This window comes from Anser brachyrhynchus, assembly GCF_964034855.1.
Source record: "Anser brachyrhynchus genome assembly, chromosome: 2".
NCBI classification, from domain to species: Eukaryota; Metazoa; Chordata; class Aves; order Anseriformes; family Anatidae; genus Anser; species Anser brachyrhynchus.
This window is the reverse complement of record NC_137695.1, coordinates 102,772,268-102,792,701: the sequence shown is the minus strand read 5'-3', so window position 1 is coordinate 102,792,701 and position 20,434 is coordinate 102,772,268.

The following is a 20,434-nucleotide window of genomic DNA, read 5'->3' as shown; positions in this document are numbered from 1 at the left end:
TGAACATTGACAAAGTCAAGTGGAGTGCCTGCTAAGTATCAGAAATCTTCTTAACTTTCAATTGCCCATTATGTCACTAGGAAAGGGCAAGAATTGAAGATGAGGGCATAGCAATCACAGAAAGAATACCTATGAACTTCACTGATGCAGCTCCACAGAGTCACTAACATATTCAGGAACAATAGTAAAGTCAGAGTAATCAAGCATCCAAGGAATCCTTTCAAGAAAGGGAACACAAAATGACAGCTGAACAGGGGACTAAGGGAAGAATCAGCATGTATGTGAATTGTGATTAATGTGTTTTGGTGAAAGTGTCATCTAGTGGGATGCTGGGGCAACTACAGTGGTTACAAAACATTTTAGCTACTCAACTTAGGCACATTTTAGCTACTCAACTTAGGCAGCCCTAATGTTCACTCTTTGCACTTGGTCTTATAATTGTATTCCTTTGATCATTGGACCTAGAGTTCACCTTAAACTTACAATTTTGCAGAAATAACAGTAAGTGTTTTTTGCAGAAATAACAGTAAGTGAGGGAATAAAAATTTACCTGACAAGTATGGATATTTGAGGAAGCCATTAACTTGCATCACTACCTGCTCCCAAGATTTCAGGAACATTCATGCTTAACGAGAAATGTGAATAGAGACGGGAAAAAAAAAAAAGAAAAAAGAAAAAAAAAAGAAAAAAAAAAAACAGATGTTAGGAATCTGCATAAAGTACATCTGACCTTTAAAAACTTTCATATTACAAGGGCAATAGGCTGTCAAAGTAACATGAACTTTGTTACAGCACACACCCAGAAGTTTCTTAAAATTCATATATCAATTTGCAGTGAGGGTGCCTTTCATTAAAGAACCTGAAAGCACTGGCAACTACTCTGTTGAGTGTGAGCAAGTATTACAACACCCTGTTTACAGATGAATTACAATGAAGAAATGCTTCAAATGAAGCCTTAGACAAGAAGCCAGTGTGTTTCAAGGTGTATAGGGCAACTTTGTCTTTCTAGAACCTGGAGGAAATTAGTAGCATTAAATAATTATAGGTGGTTTCTGAAACAACAAAACCACCAGTCTTCATACAGAGAAACTACTTCAAGGCAGCTCCCATCCAAGCTGGTTCATAGGACTTACCTTGCATTCTGCTCGAGCTGCTTGGTCTACTGTATTTTAGACTTATACTGGGCTTACAATGACTGTGTAAGCCCCTGTTTTCGCTCCATTTGGTAGGATATTTTTTCCCAGTGTCCACAGTGCCAACGTGAAAGACACACACCTAGAATGTTGCAGCATATGCAGAACACAGAAAGGTCAAACAACTATGTGTAGCTCATAAAAGGAAGAAACATCATTTGTGCTTAAGGCATCATGTCATCGCATTTAGAACAGAGCCAAGGTAAAATAATAGCCTGAGTCATACTGCAGGCCTTACTTCTGCACTTCAACTTCACTCTGTAGTACTTCCATAGTAAATTTTTAATTGGTTCTTTTTTTTTTCATGTACTTTATTAACAGTAGCAACTGTAACTAGGATAACTTCATAGGAAAATATATATATATAAATTGCGAAAATTGCAATGAATAAGTTTCAACAGAAAGAAAAAAAATGGTTTCTCTATAAAAAGTTCATAAATAAGCTAGAATTTATAGTTTAGTAATTTGCTAGGTTAAATACTTTGAGCACTGTAGGTTCACTTTCAAAGGAGCTTGTTCACAACCGTATTAAAAACGGAAGTAGAATAAGCTACCAGTACTGTAAATTCAAACCTCAGGTCACTGAACAGTAACTTTCCCACACAGAGAAATCTATAAATCACCAGGCCTGTGATTACAACCCACTGGCCTAACTTCCCAAGCAATGAAGTAGATATGGATCTCTTACCCAGACAGGCAATGCTAATTTGAAATAGATTCAGTTTGAGCAGTGTGAGTTCAAAGAATAAAACAGAGAAGGACATTTATTAGGTTGGATCACAGGAGGTTTTTTGCTATCTTGAAGAATTCAAGTTGGCTCCTATTCCACACCTTAATTTAAAGCTTCAACTTTGAATGAAGTCTACTTCTTGTTTAAAAACATATCTTCTACTCTTGTGATTTTTCCTAGATTTGCCTTTAAAATTTCTTTATGTAAGACTAGAGCTCAGAATCCCAAGGAACAGGTCTAGAGTGTAGATCTCCATCACAGCAAGCAAATGAACAAACAAACAGAAGTATTAGTCTCAAGTACTGATACTTTCACTAAACAGAGCTCTTGTTTTCACCTGAGAACTCTCTAATGTTAAAAACAGAGGCAAGAAAGTATTTTAGTTCTGACAACCTGAGTTCAATATCTGACACAGCTTTTTCAGGATTTCTAAGATTGCCCATGCATTACTTATTCTCCATAAATAAATAAATAAATAAAACACAGTTCTTTGCTGTTTTTATTTTAAGCACTAGGGAGTAGAAGAATCAGAAGTTAAAATTAACTGGAAGAGATTCTTAAAATTCTTTGTCCTGTTTCAAATCTCTATACAATATATCTTCCATATATATAAAACATGGTGTATATAGAAGACAGCATTGTGTACAAAGAGTAAGGAAGACCCAATGGATCAGAGATGCAACCCCCAAATATTATTTAGTTTATATATACACATACAGACACGTATATAAATACAGACACTGTTTCTTCAATGAGAAATAGCATAGTTTTTTATAGGCTCCAATGCCACAAAGATTTTGAGGAGGGACGAGGGGGAATGTCTAAAGAAACAAAGACATTTCAGTTTTTTCAATTTGTTTGCAAACTTATTTTATTTATTTACTTTTAGATTGCTGGGCCTGGCAGCTGGTGATTTCTCTGCTCATTCAGGAAGACTAGACAGCAGATCTAGGCAACACAGTTGCTGGAATGTCAGGTAATGACATTGCTCTAATGACATTTGCATAAGCTTTCAGAGCCTTCCCAATGGTAGGGGATTAAGAATTGGTTTTATGAATCATGGAGCTCCCTTTTCAGCAGTGTAAGTACAGCACAACGTACAGAATGGAAGGTTTCGCAGAATCACAGAATGGCTGAGGTTGGAAGGGACCTCTGAAGATCATCTGGTCCAACCCCCTGCTGAGCAGGATCACTTAGAGCACATTGTGGAGGATGGCATCCAAGTGGGTTTTGAATATCTCCAGAGAAGGCAACTCCACAGCCTCTCTGAGCAACCTGTTCCAGTGCTCTGTCACCCTCACAGTAAAGATGTGCCCCCTCATATTCAGCCGGAACTTCCTGTGCTTCAGTTTGTGCCTGTTGCCTCTCGTCCTGTCGCTGGGCACAACTGAAAAGAGACAGGCTCCATTCTCTCGACAGCCTCCTGTCAGATATTTATATACATTGATGAGGTTTCCCCTTAGTCTTCTCTTTTCCAGGCTAGACAGGCCTAGTTCTCTCAGACTGTCCTTGTACAACAGGTGCTCCAGTCCTCTAATCAGCTTCGTAGCGCTCCTCTGGACTCACTCCAGTATTTCCATGTCCCTCTTGTACTGGGGAGCACAGAACAGGACACAATAGTTCAGGTGTGGCCTCACCAGGGCTGAGTAGAGGGGCAGGATCACCTCCCTTGAACTGCTGGCAACACTCTTCTGAATGCAGCCCAGGATACCATTGGTCTTTTTGGCCACAAGGGCACGTTGCTGAGTCATGGTCCACCAAGAGTCTCAGGTCCCTCTCTGCAGAGCTGCTCTCCAGCAGGTCAGCCCCCAGCCTGTACGAGTGCTTGGAGTTATTCCTCCCGAGGTGAGGACCCTGCACTTGTCCTTGTTGAACTTGTTCTTCTTGGCCCAACTCTCCAGCCTGTCTAGGTCCCTCTGAATAGCAGCACAGCCCTCTGGGGTATCAGCCACTCCTCTGAGCTTTGTGTCATCAGCAAACTTGCTGAGGGTACACTCCGTTCCATCGTCCAGGTTGTTGATGAATAAGCTGAACAAGACTGGACCGAGTACTGACCCCTGGGTGACACTGCTAGCACAGGCCTCCAATTAGACTCCGCACCACTAAGCACAAAAAAGAGAGACAAGGAGATGGAAGTGCTGGTTTAGGCGGAGGCAAGCAAGATGCAAGGCAAAGAGAGAACGACTGCTCCCAGGTGCTGGAAGTACCTTCATGTATTGGTTTTATATATGTAAGAGGCTCCATTCCAGTTTGGATTGGTCATACAGTTCAAGCTCTGTTCCTCCAACAGATTTTTGCCACTAGATTATTACTGTGTCGCAAGGAGCTCAGCTCTAATGGTAGTGTCTGAAAGATGGTCAAAACACAAGCCAGGGCTAGCATGAAGACAGATGATGTGCCTCCATAGGAAGCAGTAAATGTTTCCGGCTCCTATAAAAGCATGGTGTACAAACATCATATGAGAATGATGCAGCAAATACTTCCAACTCCTTTACAAACACAGCTGTACAAACAGGTATAAAAACCCACACCTGTTTTTGAAGGCTCTAGTCTCCCATTTACCAGAATTTCCTGAGTCAATAGTTTTTGTTTCTTTCAAAAAATAAATAAATAAAAAAATTATTAGTTTTGTTTGATATCCCTACTTTTTGACAAGATGATCTTTGATATGTCATTTAACAACTTAATATAGAGTGGCTACAATAAAATTTTTAACAATACAATTTCATTTTTTTTATCTTTTCTCCAATAGTTTCTGATATGCAATTTATTCTTATAAAGCTTTACTAAATAATAAATTTACAAAATAATTATTAACATTTTATTAAAGCTACATAGGTGTCACCATTTTCATAATAATAATAAAAAAAATATATGGAACTAACACATTAACTTAGATTCAAAATGCAACTCTTATTCAGTAACCATTATGTATAGGAAAGCTGTAGCACACACAGTACAAGTGTTTTGGCAAAACATTAAGTAGTTATTCTTGATTCAGCATCAATTTATACTATCAAAACACATTAGATAATTCAAAAGCATATAGCTTTTTTTAAAAAAAAAAAAATCAGGATACGTTAGATAACGTCATTACACTCACTAGAGGGAATATTAAGTGTTAAGAGTAAGGTGCCTGCTGAACTTGTCCATCCTTTGGTTCATCCTGAAAATTCGCATAAACAAGTTGTTTATGAAACTCTTAGTGAAATCTTCTCACACATTATGAAAAACGTAGCACAGAACTGAATGTGCTTCTTATTATACCAAGACCACCAGTAATTCATATCTGACTGCCTAAATAGTGTTCCCTGTTACACTCAGGCAAAGTCTTCACCTAAAACATATGAGCAAAAAATCATAATGCTGAATTGTTTATGTATGAAATTATTTTCAGTGGAAAGTTCTGAGTAAGATTCTGCTTTCAGTTCCTTTTACAGACGTTTTAATAAATTTCTAAGTGCACAAACCTCCCAAATTCCATTTGATATACAGAAGGAGAATCTAGCTCATACCTTTAGTCTTAGCACTTCAATATCAGAACAGTGGAAAATACTTTACTAACACAATATTAAAAAAAAAAAAAAAAAAAGTGGAATGACAATTTAATTGCATCATGAAAATAAGCAGGAAGACTTCTACACACCCAGGTATCACATATTTCAAGCAGCACCTTCCAGTTTTTCTTGTCAGGTTTTAAATAGTACTATATGTTAAGGACATACTAAAACACTTTGGGCTAGTTTTCTACATACAAATATGGATTCTTTCCTTGTTGGAGTTACAGTAGCCAGTCTTAGTTTGCTGTCTTTTAAGCTACCAGCTATCTTCAGTAATGTCTTTGTCCAATCCCGCTTTCAATTATATTTTAATTTTGTTGTTGTTGTTTGTTTGTTTGTTTGTTTTTTATTAAACATCAATTTCTCAGTTTCTATACAAAAAAAATAAATATTCACAAGATTTATTGAACATAATTTTGCTCTCCTTAGAAATCAATAAGAATATCAAGTCTACTCTTGGCTGGATTCAAACACCATGTGTTAGTGAATGTCATCCTAACATTTTATACAATAATGTAAAATGAGTCTTCTTTTTCATAAGAACATATCCAGCTGAGCAATAATTACACTGAAATGTGCCGTCATCTTTCCAAAGAATAGTAATTAGGAATATGAGCCTGGATGTCTTGAATGCTTAGGGAAACATTTTTTCCTTTCCAGCTAATGATCATCCAAATAGTAAATCATTCGAAGAAAAATGGCAAAGGGTGTTGTGGATAGAGGTTGTCATCAGCCTTGTGCACCAGTTCGAAACTCTGCCTTCTTTCTTTGCAAGAGAAAGCATGATGTTGCAAAAATTAAAATTCTTCGTGCTTCTTCTTGGGCAGGAAGAAACCAAATGAGGTTTAATAAGAGCGAGTGTAGAGTCCTGCACCTGGGAAGGAACAACCGCACGTATCAGTACAGGCTGGGGGACGACCTGCTGGAGAGGAGCTCTGAGGAGAAGGACCTGGGGGTCCTGGTAGACAACAGGTTGGCCATGAGCAGTGTGCCCTGGTGGCCAAGAAGGCCAATGGGATCCTGGCGTGCATTAAAAGGAGTGTGGCCAGCAGGTCAAGGGAGGTGATTCTCCCTGTCTACTCTGCCCTGGTCAGGCCTCACCTGGAGTACTGTGTCCAGTTCTGGGCTCCCCGGTACAAAAAAGACAGGGATCTCCTGGAAAGAGTCCAGCGGAAGGCCACAAAGATGATACAGGGCCTGGAGCATCTTCCCTATGAAGAAAGGCTGAGAGACCTGGGTCTGTTCAGCCTGGAGAAAGGAAAAGACTGAGGGGGGATCTCATCAATGTGTATAAATACCTGAGGTGTAAGAGACAGAGGGATTTGGCCAACTTCTTTTCAGTGGTTTGTGGCGACAGGACAAGGGGTAATGGCCACAAGATGGAGCACAGGAAGTTCCACATCAACATGCAAAAGAACTTCTTCACGATGAGGGTGACGGAGCACTGGAACAGGCTGCCCAGAGAGGTTGTGGAGTCTCCTTCTCTGGAGATATTCAAGGCCCATCTGGACACCTACCTGGGCAGCCTGCTGTAAGGAACCTGCTTTGACAGGGGGGTTGGACCCGATGATCTTTCGAGGTCCCTTCCAACCCCTACAATTCTGTGATTCTTTGGAGAAGAAAACAAATACAACTAATTTATCTTTTAATTTATTATTGGCAATATTTAAAGAAAAATCTCCTATATTCCTCTCCCTTTACTGATATGTGAAAACATCTTTAAATTAGACTATCCTTTATACGTAGAGCAGAGAGTCAAATACTCGCTCATACAAAAAGTAGCTATGTATCTAAGATTATTATAATAATTTAAACAAATACCTAAAAGCATAGGCATGCAAATACCTCTCTCTCTGAAACCAAGAATCATCACCAACTTTATTTTTTTCCTAATTAGATCAATTTTTAATACTCGCATACTAGTGAGAACAGATTGCCAAGAGGAATGAAAAAATTAACTGAGTTTTATCACTGCTCCACTGCCCTGAAAATAGGAATCAGTCTTATTACACGCATGGGTAAAAAGTAACTAATCAACAAGAATCTGGAGCTATTTTAATTAATCTATTTAATTTACTGTCTCAATGTCAGGTAAATATTTAAACAGATTAATTTGTACCAACTCTTACTATTATTTTTATTATTTTTAAATTAATACTGCAAGGGTAACTGGAACCTTCTTTGCACTTTTTCAAATGATAGATGCCAGTCTGTTATATGAACAGTGAAACAATTATAATGGCTTCTTGGGACTTACGAGAAGCAGCTTCCAGAGTTATAGGAGAGGTTGCTTCAAACCAAACAGTTGTGTGACTAACTCTTATTTCTCAAAGTGCATTTATGTAATCTAAAGCCCTCATGACAAAGTTTTCCCCTCTCCATCACATAGGTGAAAAGCCAGTGTTAATTAAATATGCATCTCACTTTTTTTTTTAATCTCAATTGCAGCAAATTTATGAACTGCCCGCTTCATCCCCCCACCATTAGCTAGAACTTTGCAGTCAAAACCACTAGTTTTCCTCTACAGCTAATTTTTAACTTGTTCAGAAAATATTTTTTAGAACATAGAACACGTTGGCCCCAATGAAAGCTTTAAAGAAGTTGTGAAGGAGGAGACAGGAGAAAGGACTGAGAAACTATTAGTTAAAACAAACAACAAAAAAAGTTTTTATTTTCAAATATTTTATTTTTTTTTTAAACAAATAAAGGATGTCAAATCTATTCAAAATTGATTATTCTTCTAAGCATTTGTTTCCTTCCTGAAAGCAACAATATAGTTCAGGGTTTGCATTTGTTAACCAATATACTGCGTAAAAACCGTGGGCATGTTAAGACACAGAGCAACACATTTCATCAACCTCATCGTGATGAAGCAAGTTCATACATATTCCTGAAGCATGTTACTTGCTCACTTTGAAGAAATTCCAAAGGTGTGATGTGATGCCTGCTACTCATGCTCACGATATAAAAACTTCTAAAACTGATAACACTCTGCAGCAATATAATTTAAACAAAAACACAGTAAAATAATATAAGAAGATATGACACAAGATTACAACAATAACATGTTAAGGCATTATGCAAGATTTACAAACACCTTACTTACAGCCTGCATTAAGCACTACAAGCAAGCTAATAACATACAGCTCATGGTTTAATCCCAACAATAACCATATATATATATATTTTTTTTAACTGTTTGATGTTTGACATACAAAACTGTAATTACAGGGATAATCCATTTTAGCTGTGCGTAAGTAATAACAAACACTTTTTAAAAGCCTCATGCACAGAAAGGAGAGGTTTAGCAGCACCTCAAAGAGGTGCTAACTCTTTGCTATCTAACATTTGTCATTTACCATGGTCAACAAAGGATTCCTGTAGAACAGGTTCTACATTTATACTGAACTTCCATTTGCCTTCATTAGTACATCAAAGAGCTTCCAATCTCAGAAAACACTGATCTGGCTCTAAGAACAGGTTTGTCATTATGATGGTATTTAAAAAAAATAAAAAAATCTATGGACAAACATATCATATATTACATACTTCATGTTATACAAGGATAGATACACTCTTTACCAGTGTTTTCCAGTACTGCCTAACTTCCACTACCTTTTTGCTCCCCTTTGTGTATATAACAAAATTGCAATAAATGTTCCGCACTGGAAAGCGGAGATTAAATCTTTTAATTAAGTAAATCTAACATACCCCTTAAATGCTGCCTATATCCCTTAATAAAATATATTTTCACATGGTTTTCCTACACGCTTTTAGTCCCTATTTCAGGGAACCGATGTTGAAGTTATGCACCATACGCATTTGTTTTAGAGTCTTTTATAATTTGCTGAGAGTTAGATTATGCTTTCCTGTGCCCCAGTTTTTATTGTTATAAATTCATCTCTCATGTCTTTGATTATACCATAAAAAATCTGCATTTAAATCTGTATTCTGCTACTGTACTGACCTTTAAAAATATCTTTTATGACAATCCATCAACATATTATAAGACATACAACAGTTTGGATATTTCTGGCATGTTAAGCACTTAACTTTCTGAAACACTCAGTTAACACTCTTTCAAGTTCGTTTTTAAAGATGCATTCAGAAATTCTTGGAGTAATAGAAGTAAAACTGACTAGGCAGATCATAACAGAAAAATAGCATTATTTCTTCTTAGACCTACTCTGAACCCGAGTTTTCCTTCCCAAACTTCAGAAAAGAGAAATTTAAACAGATTAAGTAGTCAACTTTTTTATAAAATAAAATCCCTTCGATTAAGCAGAAAAAAAAAGACTAATGCTTTAATCAAACTTTAATGCTAATTAGACTGTAAGTTAGAATCTAAATATAACTTTTTTTTTTATTAAATAACCAGTATGCGACAGTGAGCTTAAATGTGAATCTAAACACCACTATGAAAAAAAACAAAACTTTTTTTTTAAAAAAGCTATGATACAATAGAAAGCATTCATTATAATCAGAAGTGAAGAAAAAACATAGCCAAGTAAGGCATATAGGACACGTTGTTGAATCTTTTGGTGACTTCTTTGTCCAACATGATTACCAATAACTTTGAAAGAGGTAGCTGAAAATGGTTATAACACAGAAATGCATAATCAAGCTGCTGTTTTTTTTTTTCTTCCTCTATTCATGAAACTAGTACAGCATTAAAATAAAAATTGTGATTAAAAAAAAATCCACTATTATAAATGCTTTTATCTTCTTTCAAGCAAATCCTGTATGAAAGTCATACTCATCGTGGTCCGACTGCTGAAGTGTCCAACTGCTGTGCGTTCTAAGCATGATACAGACATAAAACATGATATATGAACAACATTCAGTCACATGAGAAGCTGAGACTGTTGACTTCCTTTACATTGGCCTTTCCTTTTTTAATGAAGGAAGCTGGCTTACAGCATACAGCTCTATTAAGTTCTCAGAAAAGGAATTTAAAAGTTTTGTTGGAAAAAAATGAGGAAAGACAAGCCAACACTCCATTGGCTCAAAGCATAAAAAACATTAGTAGGCAGCTCCAATGAAGTTGCATTTAAGTAGAAAATATGATCTAAGAATCCTAGACAGTCAGGTTTATGGTAATTACATGATGGATCGCATTAGGAATGTTTCTAGAACAGAATAGAGTATATTTATATTAGAAATACATATATTTACAAACTTCAGCTGAGTAGAAAAGTAGAAGGAAAAAATACTGAAACTAATAACTATCTAAATATAGTCTGCTTTGTTTTACAGCCTCTGTTTTAACAAGAGGATTGAAGAGTATCCCAGCATGGAAAAATATAGCATATTCATGGATGGGCCATAAGAGTAACATCAAATGCATTAAGTTACAGTAGTCAAACCCTCTAAAAGAATAAGGGCTGTTTTTGTTGTTGTTGTTTGTTTGGAAATGGCATTATCCACAACATACTGAAAGCCCACTTGGAACCACACAGCAGGATAATTTTCAAGCAAATTCACCATTTTACATGCATGCAGTTGTTATACCTGTCTGTAGTAAGATATGATTTTGGATTACTCAAGCAACAGCTCAAGATGGTAATCTCAGCATTTTAGAAAATTTGTTTATAAAAATCAAATAACAGCAGATAACTTGGCTCTACAGCTAATACTGCAACATTAGTTTAAACTTCTGTCAGTTAAACACAGCATTCATCAAACACCTTTTAGAGCTGAACCAAATCATTCTTAGTAGTAATAGAATAGAACAGTTCAGTTGGAGGGGACTTTCAAAGGTCATCAACTGCCTGACTGCTTCAGGGCTAACCAAAAGTTAAAGTATATTAATGAGGCATATTAACAGGCATTGTCCAAATGCCTCTTGAACACTGACAGGCATTGGGCATCAACCACCTCTCCAGGAAGCCTGTTTTAGTGTTTGACTACCCTCACAGTAAGTATTTCTTTCCTAATGTAGTCTATCTTTTGATTAGTTTCTTTTTTTTTCTTTCCTTTTTTTTTTTTTTTAATTGAAGAGTGTATATTAGAATTTTACACTGCATAGCCTATTTTAAAACATAAAACATTGAAATCCACTTCTGGGCTTTATTACTTTGTAGTAAGTGCTGAGTCACAAAGCACATTCTACCCAGTGAGTGGTGGGGCTCACAAGGAGAACATGTTAGACCATTTGCAAAGAGAAAACATTAAAGGCAGAGACTTGAAAATATTATTTTTCAAAAATTCTTTTGAAAAACACTATGCTTTTTTTCTCATTGAATTATTTCTAAATGTGTAATTATATTTCAGAGACTTCCAGTGGTCTTGCACTAGAAGAATTGGATTAGACTGTTAATAATTAAGATTCCACATTAACATACTGAGCTAGATTCAGACACTTGGCATTTACTAATATTACCATATTTACAGAGAGTCACTGCTGGAAGGTTAAGACTTGAAATCCCAATTAAATTCAATAGTCTTTTTTCAGAAGGAACAGTCCAGAACTGTCTTAGTTGTTATTTAAAAATGCATATTGTTCACTTCAGAGATGCTCTTTTAATTTTCTATGAAACAGACCACCCATGGTATTTTAAATCTATTTGTCAGAGAAGACAATCTGCATTTTCCCTATTAACCTCCCTAGTAATTGAGTCACATGCTGTTAAGAAATTGAAATATACAAACAACTGATGGTTATGATATTTTTTCCCCACTTTTATTCACCAGTGTGGTTCTTTTCCTGATTTCAGACAACTGAAAGAATGGATAATTAAACAATTCTTTGATATTGCTCTTATGTGTGAATATACGAAACTGAAAAGATACAAATATTAAAGAAACATTATCATTGTTGTTTAATAAAAATATCTGCAATCTAGTAACACCTATATGATCTATGTATGAGATTTTATTAGTGGTAAACTTATTTTTAAGTTTTAGGTCACCTAAAATCACAGTGACAGTCACATAGTGACCGTGCAGACACATGAGGTCTGTAAAATTATAAATGTAGATTATTTACCATTACACAGCAAGTTACTCTAGAACAGCATGAAAGTGCTGAACAGCCTGTTAATCGGTGGAATCCAAAAGCACTGAGATAGAAGAACATTGTCTAAAAATTCTGTTTCTTACAGCTAGGTTTTACAGAGTTGACAGGGAGATATTATTTTTCTTTAACAATCTGTTAACTTAATCTGATATTGCCATCTTAGGTCTTTCATCTCCAGAAACCATGGTTCAAATATTTAAATGAACCACAGTTTATCAGATCTTAGCCATGATGCTGCAGGACCAGACAACTACAATTTTTCTGGGAGACCTGAATTGTGGCACAGCTTAAATTACACTCATTATTTTGGTTACATAAAATCAACCATTTCAGCTCATTGCAGAAAACAAACACCTATCTAACCAGAAATTCTGTGAACTTAGTGGCTAATTGTCTTAATGCCTAAACTTTAATAATCACAGGCAAATTAACTTTTAATTTGTGATGTTTAGGTCTTTCATTGTACAAGAGAGAGACTTTGTAGACTTTGTAGAATCATCACTTTTGCTATCCTTTTCTATAGGCAGAAATTTAGAACTTGCACAACTAGAACTTGGCTAACATAATGCCTGTGACAAACAAACAGTTCCCCTAAAAATTATCTTGCAAATGGTAGCAAACTACAGTGGTAGAAAGCTTTGAAGAATCCATAGAGACCTCATGGTTCTGCTGAAATGTAAACATTTTGAATTAATTTGGAATTATTCTTGACAATATTACAAAAGCATTAGTCATGTTTAAAACAAACAAAATGAGATGTTTTCATTATATGAATTACCCATATAGCTAATCAGTTGTACAACATTAGTTGTACATACAGTTGGCCCATTAGTTTGTTTCTTTTGATGCTTACATTAAGAAAGAAAGGGAAGGAGAAAGATGTCTCAATGGATATACCTTGGCTGGATGAGAATCAGAATGTTGTTACAGCATTCTGGAATATATAATATTAATTATGCTCAGTTAAAATAGTTTTGCCAAGAGAACACACACATGTTCTTTAGTAATAACAATTGTTTACACCACAGACATTGTGTCATTACATTAGAATGGCTCACTTTGAGATAACATTCATATCTGTTTTCTCTAGATTTCACTCAAAACTATAAAAACAGGAGATGGTGAGGAAATAAAAGCTCTCAAAAAAACAAATCAGTGTTTTTTTCAGTCTGAAAAATATATGCCATGCATCATTATTCTAATTAACTAGTATCAACCGCTGATCCAAAGATAGACTGTATGAACAACAGGAGTAGCAGATAAGTTTGTTTGCACAGTATTTTAATCATATAAATTAATAATTGGTTAGAAAGAATGAAGTAATTTGCAAGAGCATGTTTATCATCTTAGGTCAGGACAGAATTAATTAGCAATTGCTTATCTGCATGGTTTGCATTGAAAGGAAGTCTTAAATTGTTCGATAACTGTAGTAAAAATTCAAAAGAGGCAAATTTAAAGTTATCAGTTTCTAAATATATAACTGAAATTTAACAAATACCCAAGGCTCATAGAAAAATGTTTACTTACTGCATACAGATATGTTAAATCTCAAATCCATATGTGTAAGTTACTTGTAACAAGTTTTCTCCTTATTTTAATAAAATATTCTATTAATCTCTTCTCGGCCAGTCCAAACTAATGCACAAACCTAAGTAAGATGCCAGACTGCCAACATGTTGGGTCACTACAGAAGAACCATCATTATGAAACAGCCTGAAAGGCCACACAGCACTCTGAAGATTTTTAACTACAGATTGTTTCTCCATCATCTGACATTTTCTGTATATTTCTGACTGCTGCTACATAGAGAGAGAAAGAAAGGAGAATCAAAAAAGCCTAGAAAATGGCAGTGGAAACGTGGTAAGATTGTTAGAGGGCACAATACAAAGAGGAGACAGTGAAAATTAGAGGAAAGAGGAAAATAAGAGAAATTAAGCAAAATAGATACGCTAACTAATAGATATAAATGAATAACTGGTTGAAGAAAGCAATCTTTTCAGCCAAGTTGTGGAAGCTGTTGCTTAACGCATCACCATGCATCTCTGGCTGCTACTGGCTAAGGGCATCTTTTGCTTTTCTGTCAAGTTACTAGGAACAAAATATGCATATATAGTATCCTATGTTTCTCCAAGATTACAACCACAATGTTCTCATCTAACTTGGGTTAGAGGGGAAAGTACTACCAAAATAAAACATTGAAGACATTTGAGATTTTTCTTTGATCCTCCCATGCACCTGGTTCTTAAATCTCTCCTCCTCACAAAGCTCTTATATTCTCACACAGAAAATTCCACCAAAAACTGTAATTGCTACATGCCAGACTAGATAGTCTAAAATTCATGTAGTTATCTCTCAATACAGATAATGTGTCAATACTGACAGATTTCTCTCCTAAAATGCAGGTCTGGAAATCCTGTTCCTTTTCATAATGCAACTCCTGTTATCTGCAAAGGTGGCCATGCACAAATGGAAAGGATTGCTGTATCTGGCCTCAGACATCGAGCAGTCTGCGTGTTTAAATGTACTTGCAGAACTGTAAAGCAGAACTTATCTACAAATGTATAACTTAGTGAGTCATCCTATCACTGTGACAGTGATTGCCCACGGTTACACTCTGTGTGTGTGTCCTTCCTGCTCCTATCTAGTTATACTCTGTGCAAGATGTGTTCTGTCTAATGTGTCAGGACTCAGATTTTTCCATTTTAACTGTCTCCTGGCATGCTGATGTTAAGATACATCATAAAACATACTGCTGCAGTGCTGAGGGAGGGATTGCGGAATATCAACCCACAGTTTCTTTACTGTGGAGACTCAGTCAAATCACATTTGTTTTCCAAATGGAGCAAGCAAAGGATGAAATAAATACCAAGTAAGCAAAGGATGAAGTAAATACCTAAAGCAAGAAAGTCAGCTTATTGTGAAAAAAAAAAAGTTTCCCACTCTTCTGCTGCTTCCAAATCCACGTCTCTTACCCTGGCATGCTGTTCTGTCCAAGGAACTATGCTCACATGGATCAGTTCCTTCATCCACTTACAGTAATGCATTTCCAACAGTTTGTACAGCCCTAATTTGAAGGGCAGTGTACAAAGGCATGATGATAGAAACTCCTTAGGCCAGCATTGTCATTAAAGCTGCAGTATAATGAAACTATGGCCTATGCAACTTGCCTAAAACTGCACTCCACGTCAAAGGAAGATGGCTAGAAACTGAGCTTAATGTTCCATGGCATGTCTACACTCTAATTTAAACATGACAGGGCAAGTTCATTGCCCAAAGACCAGCCTGCATCTGTGATCATGAACTCACTGTCCCCAAAACAGAGTGGCCATGTCCTCATGTCAACCAAGCTTGCATGGGCCTGAACAGAGGAAATAGCTTACAGGCTTCTATGCCTCCTCACCTCCATAGCTCATTTATTATGATACATCATCACAGCAATGCAATGACTATTTCCTAAAGTGTGTTGAAAGTGTCCTTTTCCCTATGTCTTCAGTCATTAAAACTGAAATTAGAAATTAAAATCAGTCATTAAAACTACCCAGAGCAGCACACAGCCAGCACGTCAAAGCTGAGGCTCCTGAAATCTCTGCTACTTCCATGCTTAGGCTCATTGTGGCCAACTTCCAACACTTTCTAAAGACCAATCACCGGGGCTACCCATGCCTTTGTAGTGGACGGTAACAAAGCTCCTGCTCAGCAGAAGCTCCTGGTTCTAGAAATTACATCGGACAAGAAACCAGTGCTGGAGCCCATCTGTACTGGATCACACTGAGAATCTGCACTGGAGCTTTTCTTCCTTCTAAAAGGAAGAAATGAGGAGAACTCCCACTGTTACTGAAACTTTTCACTATTTCTTTCCAACATGGTTCATATCCTCACGTAGGCTCAGTCTTATAAACACTCCTTTAAGAAGACTGACATGATAGATTAATATATTATTTGAATGTGAATGTTACAAGCTTTATTGTTTTATTATGCACTGTCCTTACAACTTTCCCAAGTCCCCACTGCACCTTAACATTAGTATTCTTACTTTAGATCACCGTGCCTTTAGACTTCACTGTGAACTTCATTCCACTAAGTCTTGCCACACATTTCTAGCCACGATCACACCTTTTGGACATCAGTGTTATAGATGTCAGTATGAGAAAATTCCTTCCACCTCACAAACATTATTTACAAATTATTTACAAATATATTCATGACTTGTTTCCAGGGATTATGCTGTAGATAATAATTCTGCATTAGGTAACAACGCCTGCAAATTGATTGATTTTCTATATATGTCCTGAGCCTTTGCAAAGCTAGATGAGCAAATGGAAGTGTTCTTTCTAGCACATGCAAGCATTTTTATTTCTGACAACTGTCGTCTCAGCAGGTTCTTTCACTGTTATGACCCATTAAAAGAATACCGTGCTTCTTCACTAGGCTTGAATTCCATGTGCTCACAAGAAACTAAAACTTTACTTGAATGTGCTAATAGCTTTCCTCTTGAAACCCACTCAAATTTTAACAGCATGTTGCAAAGTGTAAATATATAAATATGCTATTCTCAGGTCAAGATGCATAACTGCATTTAAAACCTGTTCTAAAAATCAAGTATTACTCCCACTCTGCTAGAAATCCTATTTTAAAGCATAACAGTATGATATAATACAAGAATCTCCCAGCTACTTAAAGATCCATTCCAAAGCATATTTTTCAAACTTTGGTACATCTGTATGTCAGAGACACTCAACACAGAACAATACTTCTGTTTACCTTTTGGAAAAATACCGCTTCTTCTCCTTCAACCTCCTTTGAAAGCCTCTTCATACTTCCTACTTCACTACATAACTCTCAGGACCAGATAAAATTTTGAAAAGCTAAATATACAACATACTGTGTTACCTCTTGCAACTTGTGGCATTTAGGACATGATTGAAGTATTTGGGGATTTCATAGATGAGTCAAAGAATTAAAATATGCATTTCTTATGCATTCTTTTTTTTAAATACTTATTTTCAAGAGGTTCGGGAAAAAAGGAAGGGGAGATATGCATCATAGCATTTCCATGTGAAGGTTTAACTCAGTTCTCAAGTGTTTTTCTTTGCATAAAGCATAACTTTGCATGAAGGCAAAGCGTAATTTATAGTTTTCCCCCCACTGAAACTTGGACACAGCTATTAATGGTAAATCTGCCGAAGGCAATTAGTCTCTTTTGTCAGCTCAGGAGAAACTAATGCATTGCCAGGGACTTGTCTGGACCGGCAAGTACTTCTCCTATCTTCTGTATACCAGGAAATACCCCAAAATACAATTTTCATTGTGATTAAAAAGAAGGAAGCATTAGCTTTCTACCACCTGAAATAAAAGATCTTTTACCCCAATCAGTAATTCTGTTCCTAGAAACCTTAAGCTTCTATAAAGAATTTGTCTTCACCTCCTTGGGATGCAGGATCACCTTTTTTCTATAACTCCTCCCATTCTACCAAACAATATATTTTGGGACAAGAAAGTTACTCTGATACTTGAAGACTGAAATGTTTGTTGATAAAAAGAATATCTACAAATATCTTATGTAAACACTCTGATATTTTAATATCTTCAGTATCACATTTGTTTTTTGCAGAGTCTGTTTTTAGAAAACGTTATTTAATCACATTTAACATATACCTGAGGACAACACCATACATTGGGTGAGTTCAGTGGTCTTGCAAGATGCCCTAAGTAGCCCAATTGACTCAATATAGAAATGTAAGATCAAAAGAGATATTTTACAAAAGCAAAGAAAATAAAATTTGCCAGTGACTAACCAGAGCATCAGTCTACATTTCAATTATTTATTAGATTACAGTGTACTGTCAGGATATTCAAATTCTTCTAGAGAAGGATACTAAAAAAAGACTTCTAAAAATTAGTCAGTTCTAAGCCCAAATGACTCAATGATAAAAGAAAAAAAATACTTTGGGAGTGGCTTAAAAATGTAGGTATTAAAGTCATATTCTTATTTAGCCTATGGTTTTAAGCCACTCCCCATTTTTTTTTTTTTTTAAACACTGAGTCACTGAGAAGTTTTTAGTCTGTCAAAAGTACATCATCTGATTTGGATTAGAAGTCAACATTTATTGCACAAGTAACAAGAATAAATTTGCAGCAACGATTGCAACTTTTTTTTTTAAAAAAAAAACTTTTATTTAAGGTAAAAATGCAAATCCCACATTATTGATTAGATCCCTAATTCCTGGAAGCATTAAGACTACAAGTTGCTAACTTTGCCTATATTTATATATAGTCTAAGCATTCCTTTAAATTAGTGGTGTAGCAACCTAACATGAAACAGAAGAGCTATTTTTGTTTCTTTTTTTCACTTCGGATGAAGAACATCAAGGTACAGTACTGAGTGACTTGCAATGTATGCTTCTGCTGAGAAACAGCATAAACATCTAAAAATAATAGTGATTGGGTAGTAATGCTACTATGTCAGGCAAACTTACCCAGCCAAAAGTTTACTTCGTAGATAAAAACTGGATGAACAAGCTAAAACTTTACTAAAGTAAATGGAGTTATTTCTTTTGAAAGGACTTACATTATCTGCATAGCTAGTAGGTTGTTTACATTAACCATAGCTCAGCTATACCAAAACATAAATCACAGACAGAATAGATGGACCTTGCTCCATTTCTTCTCCCATTCCCACTTCTATGCATTTTCATCCCCTTCACGTCAGCCCTTGAGCTTTCCATCTCTTAACTCAAGGGAGACTAAAACTGTCCACCTGTCTAGACATGACAGTTGTTAGCCCAACCAAAGACTATGTCAACCTAGCAGTAAGAGTTGCTGAGTACCAGAAGTGATGCAATGAAAGTGAAGTGGCAGAAGCAAACACAATGAAAGCAACACCACATTTCGGTAAAATTGCTGAATTAGTGTACATCTTGTCAGCTAACGTAAATAATTCTCTCTTCTCCAAACTAAACTTATGGGGATATTCAGCCAGAAAACAACATTATTTCTCTCCCTATTAGTAGTCTTTAAGGTTTCTTCATTCCTCTTCAAAGGATCTTCCAGACCTTTTAGGTTTTATTGTTAAAAGCCACAATTCTCCCTTCAATTGTGCTCTGTGTAAAATAGCCTTAGATTATTTATCCTTGTTAAACAACTGCAAACACTTTTTAGTTCCTTGGTGTATAAGGAGAAAGAAGCTTGCGGGCATCAGGGAAGTTTGCACCAGCTGCTAAATGGTTCTCTGCGTCAGTAAATCAAAATAGAGGATAGTAGGAGTAATCCTTTAAAACGGTTAAAATTTTAGAAACCAGAGGAAGAATATTGTTTTGGGAATAGCTACACCACCTACGCAGACTACAGAAACCTTGCAACTTAAGAGTTCAACAGAAGTGTTCAACACAAGATTGTCAAAACTGTCTCCACCGGTTATACCAATATAACATGCAGCAGTTTCATGCGATTCAATCTGTTAGCAATATATTCAGTGATGACAACAAAACAGCAAAAAGCTGCTGTGCTCCCTGAAAAGATCTTAGTGCCAGAACCGCTCTGTCACAGTATAATACAACCTGACACATCTGTAGTCTCATGGGATATTAGCAAAACTTTAAGGAGGTTCTGGTTTTGCAGCATCCTTTTCACTGACTTGAGCATCTGGCTGCCATCAAAACTCCCATCCAAGCAGAACTTCTACAAACGTGCTGATAAAAATGGAATGGGTAAATTAGTTCTGGGCCAAAACAGAGCAAGCTAAACCTTTCACTTACACATTCTGTGAAAATTAAGCACCTCTGTGCAGTCTTCAACACATTAGATCTATCAAAATATAATTATGCCATCCTTTAGCAGTGAGCACCACAGTGTGGACAGCATCTGTCAAGACAACCCAGACAAACACTGAAGCAGTAACAGATTGCACATGGCCAAGTGTCAGGACTACCCTAAA